The 15,746-nt window shown below is 35.8% G+C and overlaps 1 long non-coding RNA gene across 4 annotated transcripts in view; it reads right to left on the bottom strand.

Moving 5' to 3' along the window:
- LOC138701464 (uncharacterized) overlaps positions 1–15,746 on the bottom strand; it is a 1,004,334-nt gene that overhangs the window by 572,532 nt on the left and 416,056 nt on the right. For all 4 annotated transcript variants that reach the window (XR_011332589.1, XR_011332590.1, XR_011332591.1 and 1 more), the window contains one exon: positions 9,023–9,252. This is a non-coding gene — a long non-coding RNA (uncharacterized lncRNA). The remainder of the gene's footprint in view (positions 1–9,022; positions 9,253–15,746) is intronic.

Raw genomic sequence — 15,746 nt, 5'->3', positions numbered from 1 at the left:
ACGTTCCATTATACCAGCTCTTCACCGGTATTCATTTCTTAATTCATGTACTTTGTCGCAGGCCTTTTTCTTTGTGATGCTCCTTGTAGCATTGTGTGCTATTCTTTTAGCACTCGGAGATTAACACTGTCAACATAATCAGCTACTTCAATAAGATCGATCATGGATGTTCTCTGACCACTCTGCTTTTCTACAGTCGTTCACTACATTTTATACTATCCTTACACTTTTCTCTACAGCTGCAGCCACTCTTTCCAAGGTTCTTTTCAATGGAATTACTAGTATCTTTCTTTTCCTGCGCGCAGAATTGCACTGCGTTATTTATTATTTCTTTACCATCTGACCGGACTCTTGTACAACGGAGCAGTAGTTTTACAATATCCATGTCGCAATACTTCACTTCAGATAGAATTAAAACGGTGATGATGCACTTACTGTGCCATAGGGCATACTGCACCGATTGCCCTCGAGATTCAGAGCGATAACGGTGGCTCGCCTGACTATGTTTGCTGTTTAGTTTCGTCATCGGCAATTGTAGTTGGATAGAGTTATACAAAAACAAATGCAGAAAGAAGAAGCAAATAAGAAATAGAAATAAAATTACAAATATACAAATACAAAAATACAGAAAGAGGGGAATAAAAAATGCAAGTAGAAAGATAAAATCACAACGGACACAAAAAGTACTAATGCGATATACTGACTTCCTAATATATTATATCTAGTGATTAAAGAAAATGACTAAATACTAGAAATAAGTAATTTATTGTACAAATATCAAGAGAAACAAGACAGTACCAATTTCGAAACATTTGCAATAAGTTAGTAGGCCGATACTCAGTTTACTGCATTGCACTCTACGTAACAAGAAAATGCTTAATAATTTTGTTTTTGAATAGTGTTAAAGTCCGACAGTCTCTGATGTCATTGGGTGAGGTATATCAGTGAGTGCAGCTCGAACAATGCGGTGAAATGTGCTGGAGCCCCTTCATGCATAAATCATAATGGTTGTTCTTACGGCCAGGGACACATTCCCTACATAGAAGGCGTGGAGTGGAAGAGTGTTTATGATGAACTTCCTGTACACATTGCCTGTAAGAGGACGTGGTAACATACGTACCTATCAGGCAGTCAGCTAAAGTACTAGTCCACACAATTGATCTTGAACTCTTGTCTAACCATAATTGTACCGCGAAGATTTTCGACGACCCACAGATGTTGATTGTGAAAATTAACGATGTCATCTCTACCAAATGTTGCCTCAGCTGTAAATAAGACTGATGAGATAAACAACATAATGGCAATTTGGGCAACGAACCATAAACAAAAGTTTTCCCGTGGTGTGCAATCAGCAGGCACAAAACCCTGCATATGTTGAAGATGATACGAATACAGTTCAGCTGTTCATGAAGTATCCTCCATGAGGTCATTTGAGATGTACTAACTGCTACAGCTAATAATAGATATGTATTGATACCTGAGCCTTCTGCAAGCCCTTGTAATACACATTCTTCCAGGCCAGGCGTACGAGCGAACCTCGTTCTTCCTCGATTCACAGTTGGTGGTACTAGGGATCCTGTGTCTGCAACTCGACGATACACGAAAAATAGGTTTTATGAGTCGGCTGCCTTCGGTCTGGGAATGCCATCTGATCCTATAGCCACGCGTCCATTACTATTCGCGCGATAGTACATACAAATCATATCTGCCTATTCACTAACGGTCTTACTAATAAACCATGTATAGTTTTTATACGAGACTTATGCAGAGTTGGGACAGAAAATATTACTAATAAACCATGCATAAGCGATGGCTGTATAAACAGTCCGTAACTATACATGGGAATTGCTTTTCAGTAGTTTTATACACGAAACCCCTTGTTTAAGCGTTGTATATAGAGAAAAAATGACTGCCCCTCTAACAGCTGTTTCTATCGACTGTTATTTTATGATGATAGTTGTCTTGTAACCACAGAGGAACAAACCAAAGAGCACAGAATAATTCGAATAATATTGCTGTAGCTTGTACTCTTTGACCAAAATATAGTGTAGTAATCGATCAGAGCTAGTTGTACTATCGATACTTAACATGGCACACTAGATCGCTCTACCGGATGCAATAGAGAACCTCAGATATTCTATTACCTTTCGTAATGAAGTAATAACGAAACTATGACGTAGCTGTGTAACAGCTATACTGTTATACACAACGTATGTAGTGATTATTAGTAAGGAATTTACACATGACTTATAAACGAGCTACTCACGGTATAAGTATAACACAGTTAAACGTCTGTATATAGACTTTTTATTAGTAAGACCGTAAACGAATATCCTTCAAAGATTAGGCTCTCAAATGTAACTGCCGTACAAGTCAAACATACGAAACAGAGTAACCACAACTGCAACAAGTTTTCTGTAGGTAGACTTATATTGATAAAATCAGCGGATTCATTTGTACACTGACGATTGAAGGTATCTGACCCTATTAATCGGATGTGATCGATAATATGTTGGTGTAAGTGTGACTTCTGAAGTTATTACTTCTATGAATAGATGGCGAAGATAATTATAGAATTCAATTTTTCATTCCACTCTACTGATTGTAAAACAACACTGGGTTTAGCTGGAAACCGATATTGTCAATTATGACAGTAATTCATGCTTAATCTACATACTCATTTTTCCTGACACTTTTTCAATCGCCCCAATAATGGTGCCACCTAGCGGAACTCTTTCAAAGTTTGTCAATTTTTATATCTTTAGTTCTGACTTATCCCGTGGTTGGAAAGTTCGCTTACACGATCATAAAATGGTAGGTCCGATATCTTTGAATTCCAGTGTACGGTAACAAACTTAGTTGTTCAATTGTACCTCCAAACATGTTGAATATCATCTTTGGGAAAACTCATAAAAGCAGGAAATACGTTTTATTTTTTAAAAAAGGAAGTCGTACTCAGAGTTTGTCCCAGTATATTTTTTCGCCCTGTATAAATACACTATAATGTGATTTTAAAGATTTTGCTGTTTTATTGTTTCAATTGTGTCTTAAAATGTACTGTTTAGTCGGCCTGGGTAGCGCAGTCAGTATAGCGCTGGACTTCTGTGCTCGAGGTTGTGGGTTCAATCCCGGCCGAGGTCGATGGCATTTCAGTGTGCTTAAATGCGACAGGCTCATGTCGGTAGATTTAGTGGCATATAAAAGAACTCCTGCAGGACAAAATTCCGGCACACCGGTGACGTTGATATAACTTCGGCAGTTGCGAGTGTCATTAAATAAACCATAATTTAATTTAATTTAATTTTGTACGGTTTATGACATTTAAGAACTGCTTACAAGTTTCACTTTCAGGTTCATGGTTATGACCTGCAACATCTTGTCTACTGTTGGTAAGTAATGCTGGTCTTTTAACACAAAAAAAATAACTTAATCAACACTAGCTAAAATTATATGAAAATAGACGCAGGGTCTTTTATTTAAGCAACTTTAATGAATGTTCCAAAATATTAACAGCAAAATATCTTTCGTGACTTTCTAATGCAACATTAAAATTAGAGCCACGTAGAAATATAGGGTATTTCAAAATTAAGTTGAAACATTAAACCGCTATAAATATTACCATATTTGAGATAGGGAAAACGAAAACATCACAGTGTTTGGCAAACAGCGGGGTTTACAAAAGATTGGGAAGATGTCCGTCTTCTCTTGTTCAACGTACAGCGACACCATACACAGCATTTTGCAGATAATGTCTTGGAATATTGGCAATTTCTTGCGAGATGGCATCTTTCAGTTGAAGTGGGGTTGTTGGAAGTATCAGGAAAACTCGTTCTTTAAGGTAACATAACAACCAAAAGTCGACCGGATTGAAATCTGGAGATCGCGGAGGCCACATTGTTGTAAAGTGCCTACTAATGAGACGATGATCGCCAAACATCTGCGTAATTAATTGTTTTGTAGGGATAAAGATGTGGGGTGCAGCGTCATCTTGCATGAAGATTATGTTTTCCATATCGTGATTCCTCAGTCTAGGGATGACGAAGTTCTGTAAATAATGTAGTAGCGCTTCCCGTTTACTGTAACAGTCTGTTTTATTCCATTATTGTCCACACCTGTGGAGTAATGGTTAGCGCGTCTTGCCGGGAAACCAGGTGGCCCGGGTCCGATTCCCGGTCGGGACAAGTTACCTGCTTGAGGTTTTCCCTCAACCCAATATGAGCAAATGCTGAGTAATTTTCGGTGCTGGACTCCGGACTCATTTCACCGGCATTATCACCTTCATCTCATTCAGACGCTAAATAACCTAAGATGTTGGTAAAGCGTTGTAAAATAACCTACTAAAAAGTTAATGGTGGAGTTAGCACGCATAATTGTGGTTCGTTTTCCGACCAAAGTCATCAGTAGGCACTTTCCAACAGTGTGGCCTCCGCGATATCCAGATTCAATCGGGCCGACTTTTTGGTTGTGGAGTTACCTTAAAGAACGAGTTTTCCTGACACATCCAACAGCCCTACTACAACTGAAAGATGCCATCTCGCAAGAAATTGCCAATATTCCAAGATATTTTCTGCAAAATGCTGTGCATGGTGTCGCAGACAGAATGTTGTACGTTGAAGAAGAGAATGGCGGACTTCTCCCCAATGTTTTGTAAACCCCGTTGTTTGCTCAACACTGTAATGTTCTTGTTTTTTCCCTATCTCAAATGTGATAATATTTATAGCAGTTTAATGTTTGAACTGACTTTTGAAATACCCTACGACTGTAATGTAGGCCTATAAGCCTAAACCTCATTCTGTATGCTATAATTTATAACTATTTTATAAAGTTATGCTTAGCGAGGCCTTTTTCGCTGCTTATGAACAAATTTTATGACAAATTGTTAATTACAATACAAGAGCTACTAACCCTTCACTCTTATAAGAGGATTCCACGTTAAGAATAAAAGTATTCAACATAATATATGGTGGCTGTTCTATAAACTATTTATAAGATTTTTCTTCAAAACTGGGAATTAATTAGTTTTCTTTAATTAATAGAATATAATTTCATTGAGAACTAGAGCGATTTCATGTGCTAAAATTGTGGGTAACAACAGGAATAGCCTTCAGCTTTCTTACCAAACATTCCCGCTAAGAAATCTAACATACAAATAATAATGGTACAGTTGAGGCTAAGATTTTACACTGTTAAAACATACACAACATTTTCTGTGCTTATTGTATAAAGAGCACACAATTTAACTATAGCAAAACAACAAAGGCAAGATATGTAACTTAAGTTCTTGTTTGATTATAGTGTGAAATTAATATCGGAAAAAGTGCGCTGTACATAATCCTAAATTTGTATTATAAACACTTCTTAATGTTTAATAATGGAAAGCATGTGTTGCACATAATCTTAAATTTATATTATAAGCGCTTATTTACATTTAATAACGGAAAACGTGACCTGCACATTATCTTGAATCTGTATTATAAGCACTTCTTAACCGAATAAAATAACTGTATTGATTTTTGACACAGTTTTATTATTATTATTATTATTATTATTATTATTATTATTATTATTATTATTATTATTTGTAGTTGCAGTTGCAGATAATTGTAAATAATACTACTATTCCATACAGCTCGACTGTGAAGAACCTTGGTATTTATATGGATTGTCACCTGGAATGGAATGAACAAGTGAATCACACTTCCAAAAAAATATTTTCTATTATTCACTCATTAAAGCGACTGAAGCACTTTCTCCCCGATAAATGAAAATTAATCCTCGTACAAACACTTGTGATGCCACACTTTGACTACTGCGATATTATATTAAGTAACCTAAATGCAAATTTGAGCAGCAGGCTACAACGTGTGCATAATGCGTGCGTCCGTTATATTTGTAATATTCGTAAGTATGATCATGTTTCCCCGTCTTTCCAAACTCTGTCTTGGCTAAGGCTAAGCGATCGACGAGCCCTGCATTCTCTTGTTCTCTCATTTCAAATTCTGCGCACCGCTACCCCAATCTATTTGGCTTCTCGTTTTCAAAATTTATCCGCATATCATCAGTTAAGTACAAGACCTCATTATAACAATTTACTCATCATATCTCATCACAAGACATCTTTATATTCTTCATCTTATACAGTTTCAGTTGCTAGAAATTGGAACTCGCTTCCGAGTGATGTAAGGGGTTGTTGGACAATAACTTCATTTAGGTCAAAATTACATAAATTCTTACTTAACAGATTAATTGCTGATTAATATTTGTTACGTATAATGCAACTAACATCTGTCCATTCTTATTATTATCATTAATTTCTCTAAATACTGTAGATTTACAAAACCTCTAATGGCAATTACATTAATATTCTCATTATAGAAACATATTTTATATTTATATATATATATATTTTTTTTTCTCCCTGTAACATAGTCCTAGTAAGCTTATATTAAGTTAATTTTCATCATTTTACTAGCTATCTCAAATATTAAATTAATTATAATTGATTGAATTAAATTAGCTCATAAATTAAGTTACTACTTTACCTTATAGTTTCTCTAAATTTAAATAAATATGTAGTCTACTAGTCGTTAAAACTGAAGAATATTGCTGGAGAACCTTTTAAGTGTAGTGTAAATATTTGTAATTTAAATATGTATTGTATTGATTAAGGCTGGTTGAGTGGAAGAGAAGGCCTTATGGCCTTAACTCTGCGAACGAAAATAAAACATTATTATTATTATTATTATTATTATTATTATTATTATTATTATTATTATTATTATTATTATTATTATTATTATTATTATTATAACTTCTTAGGTGCCTAAAACTGTATTTTAATGTCACTTTCGATCATTATGTAGCCTAGTTGAGGTGTCTGTAAGTTGGTTAATGGCCTAAATGTCCAAGCCTAGTTATAATGTACAGTACGGTATATAAAATATAATGTATGTTTTTGCAGGCATCATTATGTCATTAATAGTTTATCATTCGAACGGACTCCACGTACCTACCTTACGTGATAAACTTGCTAGAACATGTTGCTAGTACGTGTTAGAAAGAGAGTGAGATAGAGATACTATACCTCACTCTTTCTTCTAACGGAGGCATCTTGCGGCAACAGTGTAGAGCCCGATCGCAACTCGTGGCACCAACATGCGCGAGCTTCTTTCTGAGGCTTCGGGGTGGGGGGTTCTGTGTGTGCGGGCGACTGCTTATTCATAGAGCGTACTGTTCAAATACCCCCCCTCCCAGCAAGACTTTTGGGCGAGTCCATGTAAGTGGATGCCAATTCGTCTTTCGCTCAGGTGCCACGATTTTGCCATCGGGCTCTACTAGCCTAGACCCATAAGACCAATGCTTTTTTCTTAAGCTGGAATACTCTACAGTAGATTCAGATTTTTTCCCAATATTATTAATATTATATACGTACTAGCCATCGTCTCCGTCGTTGACGAGTTAGTGTTAAATTAATAGCGGGTTTTGCTTATCACGTTCAAGAAGAGATAAATTTTCGATTTTCAGAGTGGTGGATTGGCACAAATGTACCCATTCCGTGGCAGCAAGAAGTCCTCATCTTACCCCATTAGCCATCTTCCTCTGGGATTATGTAAAAAATAAGTTTTGCAGAGAAAACATTCCAAATCAGACAAGCAATTGCAAGCATTACTCCAGACGTTCTTGTCAGATTGTAAACTGAAATTGAATATAGTTGGATTACACGAGAGTAGAAATTTTCACTTTCTTTTCTCTTATATTGTAATATCCACACTTTAATCTCCTGTTATTTAACCTATTCGCCAGTTTCCTTACTCTTTCTCGTTATCGTAACATCAATATTCGATCACAACGCGATAACCCAAACTTTGAATCTAAGTTAGAAAATTATTTCGTGATGAGTTGTCAAACTTACCTACTGTTATGACAAGTTGTATGTTTCCATGTGCTCTCTATATTATTATTTAGATACTGTAGAAATATTTATTTTATCTTATTTTATTTCATATGTTTTGTTTAATTAATTTTCCCTATAGTTCCTGTCATATTATTGTATGCTCTGTACATCACTACTTATATTTTATTATTATTCTTTCATATTTATATGCATTTTGTGTCTTGCTCGTTTTCCTACTGTTTACATTTCATTATGTTCTTTCATATTATAATTATCGGCTATCTCATTTCTATATTGAATTATTGTTTATATCGTCTTATGATTAACTATGGATTTTTTTGTATACTGCGTATTGGTATATTTGTAATGTTCTTTGTGTCGAAGTTTTTTTCCTGGTTGAGTGTTAGAGAAAGCCCTATTGTCTTAACTCTGCTAGCTTATATAAAACATAATAATAATAATAATAATAATAATAATAATAATAATAATAATAATAATAATAATAGGCCTAATTTGTGTCGTGCTCTTAATACTGAGCATATTGAAGCTCGCTAATATTATTCGGATCTTTTTGAATTACTGAAATAATAAAAGGACTTTCAATCCAATACCCTAGATCATATTATATACCCAGACGGTAACAACTTTTGTCAGGTTTACTATGCTGCCATCTAGTTGTTACACAAGGAGTCACGTCATAACTGCCATTTGAATTGCATTTGCGACTGTACTGCCATCTCGTGTTCGTTTACGGCGGACGGGTGGCGATCCTGGCGGTTGTTCTCTTCAAAGTGCTACCGATTTTAACATAGAGATGATCAATCTGTTATATATATGATCTAGGCCAATAGGCATAATGCTTATTTCACAGTAACTTCATGAAACCTCACCATTCATCCACGGAGACAATGTATATTCTTTCTAAATTGAATCCGAAATTATCAGTAGGGGTAAATATAAACAAAAAGTAAACCAACATAACGAGTATATTCGGAGTTTATATCGTTTGTCGTTTGATGAAAATGTTCACCTTCAAGTCGAATAATTGGGTTAAAATGTCATATGTTAAGTATAAAATAAATAAAGATTTCTACTAGTTCCAAGAATAGTGGAATTCTATAGATTTACCTCCTTTCGCATCGGAGCATTCATTGATCTTCCCATTTCTCGCAGCAGTCTCCTTGTCTTACAGGAGGCGCTGCTGAAGTAATGACATGTCAGCTCCGCTTCCTGCAGAATACGACCAGGCATTTCCGTTTTCTGAGCACGTCGCCGTTATCTCTCTGTCTGAGAAACGAACTTTTTTCAGTTTCGCTGTCTTGCACGCACGGCTCCATCCAAACTGCACAATTTATTTCCTGTAAAAAAAGAAGACAATTCTACAATCTTATGTTTATCTACAATATTTATGGCCCATAAGTTAGGGCCAAATGAGATGGGTTTATGTAATGTTTATCGGCTGTAATATTTGAACATAGAAGCATAAATCTTTTTCTGGAATGAAAATATTTGTGAGTGAAAATTGACGACACTAGATACAAAATTATTGAAAGCAAAGTATGTGTGACTAATGCCTACCCACTTCACTTACGTGATTCGGGTTTCGCATACTGCGGATGGAAGGCAGGACTGTGACCCATTTTCAAATTACACAGTGAAATATTACGAAGGCTTGTAGAGGAATAAATGCTCTACTGAATAATTTGAAGTGAAACTAATTGGTGTCTATTTTTCTTGCTGGTAGAAACAAAATTCGCTGCTTCAAATCCAGGAGAAGGCGTTTGACTTTTAATGGTGGTTAAATGTTTAGCATTGCCTCATTAGGAAAATAAGTAATGCCAGTGTGTTGGTGTCATAGATTTAGCGCTCGTAATTGAAACCTATACTTCAATGAAAGGTTATCAAAGTTCACTGATCATCTGTAGCACAATACGCACATTTTCAAATCTGCTATTCATCATTATGGCCCAGAATTCGCCATTAGGGTTCGTTTGCCTAAAAATGAAATTCTTCTGCCTCCACAATGACAGAATATATGAAGATTTAAATAACGATGGCAACAAACGAAATAAGGAACTAGAATATAACAAACAAGTTACATGAAGCAATAATTAGGGTAAACATTGGTAATTTCGTGATACTTTTTCTTTGCTCTTTCGTCTAACCAATGGTGTTACGAGATTAAAATTTCCGCCAAGGGATTGCATATGTTGTCCGGTTTCCAGAAACATACAGCTATGCTTTGTGTGACTATTGTAGCCGCTTCAGTGAGCTTTTAAGTTTGGATAGAGCAAGTTAGCGTCGATTTCTCAGGCGTATAAATCTTGTGGATGTTTGTAATTACATTACAGACTTATTACTAAAGGTAAGCGTATGATATTTGGTACAAAGATTTATTGTATCTTCATGAAATTTTAGAAAATGTTTTTTGGAATTTTAGATACAGCTGTAGTCGCCATATAGGCTTAGCTTTACTGAAAGAAATCTTAGCTGTTTGAGGCGAAATTTTGTAGAGCATTAAGCGTTACGTTTTATACTATTTTAAATTGTATTACAATACGAATTTTAGAAATCTGAAGATAAGATGTGATAAAATAGAAAATGGGGACGCAATGGGTTAGGCGTAGATTCTGTTCGATTTGTTATCATACAAAGTGCCAATGATAAGTGCTAGATGACTTACTTGCAAGAATTGTGACAGAAGATGAAACATGGCTCCACCATTTTGGACCGGAGACAGAGGCAGACAATGGAGTGGCATCATGCAAATTCACCAAACAAATAGAAATTCAAAAGTGCACCTTCAGCAGGAAAAGTTATGGCTACTGTGTTTTTCGATTCAGAAGGACTCTTGCTTGTGGACATCATGCCACACGGAACCACCATTAATTCTGATGCGTATGTGGCAACTCTCAAGAAACTTCAAGCTCGACTGAGTCGTGTTCTACGACATCGGGAGAAGAGGATATTCTGCTATTGCACGACAACGCACATCCATAATATGTCAGTCACAAGACCACAGACCAGATCAGAAAATTCGGATAGACAACACTGAAACACCCGCCTTACAGTCTTGAACTGGGACAGTGCGATTACCATCTCTTTGGTAAACTGAAGGATCCCTTCGCGAAGCGAGGTTAGAAGATGACTCCCTTGTGCACGCTGCTAAAGAGTGGCTCAGACGTGTTGGTCCAGACTTTTACCGTGCTGCTCTACAGGCCCTCGTTCCTAGGTTACGTAAGGCAATTGAAAGGGACGGGGATTATGTGGAAAAGTGACATTTTGTTGATGAAGGATGTATCTACATTCTGTGAAAATAGCAAAGCTGTAGGATAAAATATAATTTTTAAACAAATGTTATGCATTACTTTTGGAGTTACCCTAGTAATATAGGCTATAGTAAAGTCCGTAATAAAAGTGTTCATCCTTTCAGGGCAAAGAAGATCCCTTTTCAATTTCAATTTTACTTTGATTTCATTCTTATTATGTGTTGATATGTATTTCTATGTTTTCTTGCTATGAATATTAGACGGAATTACTATGTATGAAGTCTTGTAACAATAAATGAGAATTTCATTTGACTTTAATGAATTTTTCCACAATTCTTCTACCTCTCACGAAATTATCAATGTAATATCACGAAATTACCAAGGTTATCAGGAAATAAACAACCTTTTAGCATAAGTTGTAAAAGTGGTTTTTGGCACTTGTTCAAGAACGTGTCCAATCTTTTATGTCTCCAGATTTGTACAGCAAGTTATCGTCTTTTAGATGAAAAAATCGGAATAAGGATATATTTACACATTTCCATTTTAAATTAATTTTCATGAAATTATCACGAAATTTGGGGGAACTAGGCCTAAAATGACATACCTTAAGGAAATCTTGAAAAAAAAAAAAGTATTCTTACCAAATTTGTTTTGGCCAATTACATATAAATGATACTACAACATTAACACATATAGGCCCTATTAATATCAACAGAAAGTGGAAAATACTGACAATCTTTAACTGACATGTATGTTTGAAAATAAATAAACTATGTCATTTTACCCAAGGTACTAGGGTAAAATGACACACTTAAGTTAATTTTTACATAGTTAAAAAAAATGTTTGTTATCTTAGATACACTTGCACATTCATTGTGTGCCCATGAGAAACATTTCTTGCACTGTAGCCATGTTTCTTGTGGTTTATATTGGCTGTAAAATTCGTTGCAGTACAGACAAGGTGCATCGTTCTCAACATCACCATCGAAGTCACTCTCTTCATCTTGGTCCCCATTGCTTAGATCAAACTGAAGCTGTGTTTTTCCTCTGTTTGCTTCTACAGCTCTTCTTTCAGCATCCTTTAATTTTAATTGGTTAATAAAAGAGATGCTCGGTTTGGGACCCTTCATGTGTTTTCTTTCTTCTCGCCACAGATCTAGTGTCAGAGGGAATCGGGGAGATCTCTTGCTGTGTCACATGAGCTGAAGGCCTCTTTTGTGACGCTTCCGCAGCTGGTGCAGTTAGTGGTGATGGCTCTGTCATATGTTCTTTTGCATTTCTTGTTGCTGAACTGCTCTTCTGTGTTGCACCCTTTGGCCTGTCTGTAGGGACTGCATTCGTTAGAGGTCTGTCTGTGGGCGCTGCAGGGCTAAATAAGTGATCAGGAAATATGTCCGAATTGAGTGGACAAATTCCTGTTGAAGAAAATCCACCCAATACATTGGTGATGGTTGCAGCTTTTCCATAGACTTCAGAAAATACTGTAAGTCCGCAATTTGAAACTGTGTAATCACTCATCCAGGATGGTTCTTCAGCCACTTTGTAACGGCCTGATCATATGTTTTCAAAGGCCCGAAGAAAGAGACATCAAGTGGCTGGAGTCACCATATAATGCATAATTTCACAGAAGTAATCACTAATCAGCCATTGTAAGCAAATTTGACACCAATTTTGCAAATCGCTATCGCTCATAATATATGGCTTCTCATTTCCAGTCAGAAACATGCACTTGGGTAAAATGACATAGTATGTCATTTAATGACATAGTATGTCATTTTAGCCAAGTAGGTGGTATGTCATTTTACCCGGAATGAAGAAGAATAAGAAGTAGTGTTAGTACGACCTAACCTCTTTATGAATTTGGACAGTGTAATGCTTTTTATAGAGGGAAATATTCATGTTTTCATTCATGAACATTATTTCACTAACATCTGAAGCTTAAAAGGACAAAAAATACATAACATACTTCAACAATATTATATCGTCGTGCACTTTTTCCCTTTAGTTGCACCTGTTTCACCAAAAAGCGCCTTCACTTGCGAAAACTTGGATGTAACCACTGTTTCCAGCTTCTGTGCACTATAGAGCTGTAAATTTAAACTCAGCTTACAGTGTTTTCACAAAACACATAGTATGTCATTTTACCCAAGTATGTCATTTTAGGCCTAACTCCCCTACCAATGTTTACCCTATACCCATTCTTACATATGGGTTACAATAGAAACTGAACTCACTTGAAAACCAGATGTAGCCTATTTATTATCATAACCTTTGTATTGTGGTTTATATTTAAATTTATTTTGTCTTATTAATTTATTACCATATACTCAATTTCTTGCATTCTTTCTTATATTTTCCCTCTTAACTATTTGTACTAATTGACATCCTTATGGTCTATTCCCGTCTTCAGCCTGTATTTTACTTTTTTTGTCTATTACTTTATAGTATTATTTCCAGTTTTCACAGTGTCAATTCTTGTTATGTTATTATTTTCTGTAATATGTTAGTAATCTGTTCTTTCAATTTTTGTTAAATTTCACTTTGTGTATTTTGTGACCTGCTATAGTGTAAGAGAAGGCTCTATGACCTTAACTCTGCTCGTATAAATAAATAAAACAAAATAGTAATAAAAAACACCAAATAAAATTGCGACAAATTGCTTACAAAATATTTTACATTATATCGAATTAATTTAAAACTTCTCTAAGTGCTAATAATGTGTCAGAGATACTTATATATAATAGGAGGACAAAAGCTAATTGGGATTTCCCGGTTTCTGATCGGGTCATAAGCTCTAATAGAACTGATATTTAATCCTTGCGGTGAAATTCGGTGAAGTCCGGAGGGCCTAATTAGTCAAATCCACTCTCCTCATCTTCACACTGCGGCCGCCTAGGATCATTTTAAGATGCGAAAGAGAGAGTGGAGTGCAGAAAGCAATGGGAAGCTACTAAGGGATATGCTACTGGGGCTAAATGACAGCTGTGAGCATTATGGAATGAAGATAAATGCTAATAAGATGAAGAGCATGGTCATAGGGAGAAAAATAGAGAAAATAAACTTGCAAATTCTAAATGAGGCAGAAGAGCAAGTGGACAGTTTCAGATACTTGGGGTGTAGGCCTACTATAAGCAATAACATGAGCTGCTACCAGGAAGTCAAAAGGAGTATAGCAATGGCCAAGGAACTTTCTAATAGAAAAAGGAGCATTTTCTGCGGACCTCTGGAAAAAGAACTAATGGAAGAGACTAGAGAAGTGCTTTGTATGGAGTGTGGCATTGTTTGGGGCAGAAACATGGACATTACGACGAAGTGAAGAGTAGCGAATAGAAGCATTTGAAACGTTAATATGGAGAAGAATGGAACGTGTGGAATGGACAGAGAGAATAAGAAATGAATCCGCGTTGGAAAGAGTGGGTGAAGAAAGAATGATGCTGAAACTGATCAGAAAGAGGAAAAGGAATTGGTTGGGTCACTGGCTGATAAGAAACTGCATACTGAAGGATGCACTGTGAGGAATGATGAACGGAAGAAGAGTTCGGAGTAAAAGAAGATATCAGATCATAGACGACATGAAGATATATGGATCATACGAGGAAACGGAGAAGAAGGCAGAAAATAGGAAAGATTGGAGAATGTTGGGTTTGCATTGAAAGACCTGCCCTTGGGCATAACACTAAATGAAATTAAATATTATATATATATATATATGTATATATATACATATAATTATATACAGCATGCATACATGCATACATACCTACATACATACATACATACATACATACATACATACATACATACATACATACATACATACATACATACATACATAGAAGACATTTTTATATAGCATAATTTATACATTTCGTCAGAAAATTATTTGATAACAATCTAAATATGTACACCCAATTACTTATTAGTAGAAACGGATAGATTTGGTTGGATAAACTGTACCTATTGGTATTATGAGGATATTATTGTTAAAGAACAGAATGTCTTTCGTTAAGGATGTTCTTGGTCTGATGCGTACGAGTATTTAGCATTGAATTTATTAATCAAAGAACACCGAGAATTTAATTTAGAATACGCATTGTTTTAATTGATTTTATAAAATATTGTGATCTTAATAAAAAAAGATTGTTGCATAGGTCTATATTATTAGAAGGTTAGGTACCATGAAGAGAGCATTAGATGTCCCCAGTCCCTGTCCAGAAGATGCTTTATTTCATTAGAATGAACATTCCTCAAATGCTACTACAGAGATTCGTAACCCCCTGAGGAACCGAGAATTTGATATTTTTTGTCATCTTCCACAGAAATGGAAAAGCGTAGTTTTGTTTAAACAATATCCTGCTGTAAACAAATGGATTTGCAAACATGAAGGACTCTCCAATAGTGAATGGCGCGATGATATTAAAATGGTTGGAAATGTTGCTGCAGTCAGGAAGATCTCAGTAGGCATTACCACACCTGGGATCCTGTCCGCAAGGCGCAGCTCTACGAAACGCTAGACACCATCAAGTACGATCAATTATAACCGCTGTCCTTAAAGATGCCGATTACAATACCTTCGAAGAAGT

The sequence above is a fragment of the Periplaneta americana genome, chromosome 6 (assembly GCF_040183065.1).
Source record: "Periplaneta americana isolate PAMFEO1 chromosome 6, P.americana_PAMFEO1_priV1, whole genome shotgun sequence".
Lineage (NCBI taxonomy): Eukaryota > Metazoa > Arthropoda > Insecta > Blattodea > Blattidae > Periplaneta > Periplaneta americana.
Note: the sequence above shows the minus strand (reverse complement) of the source record. Positions and strands in the feature narration are given on the sequence as shown.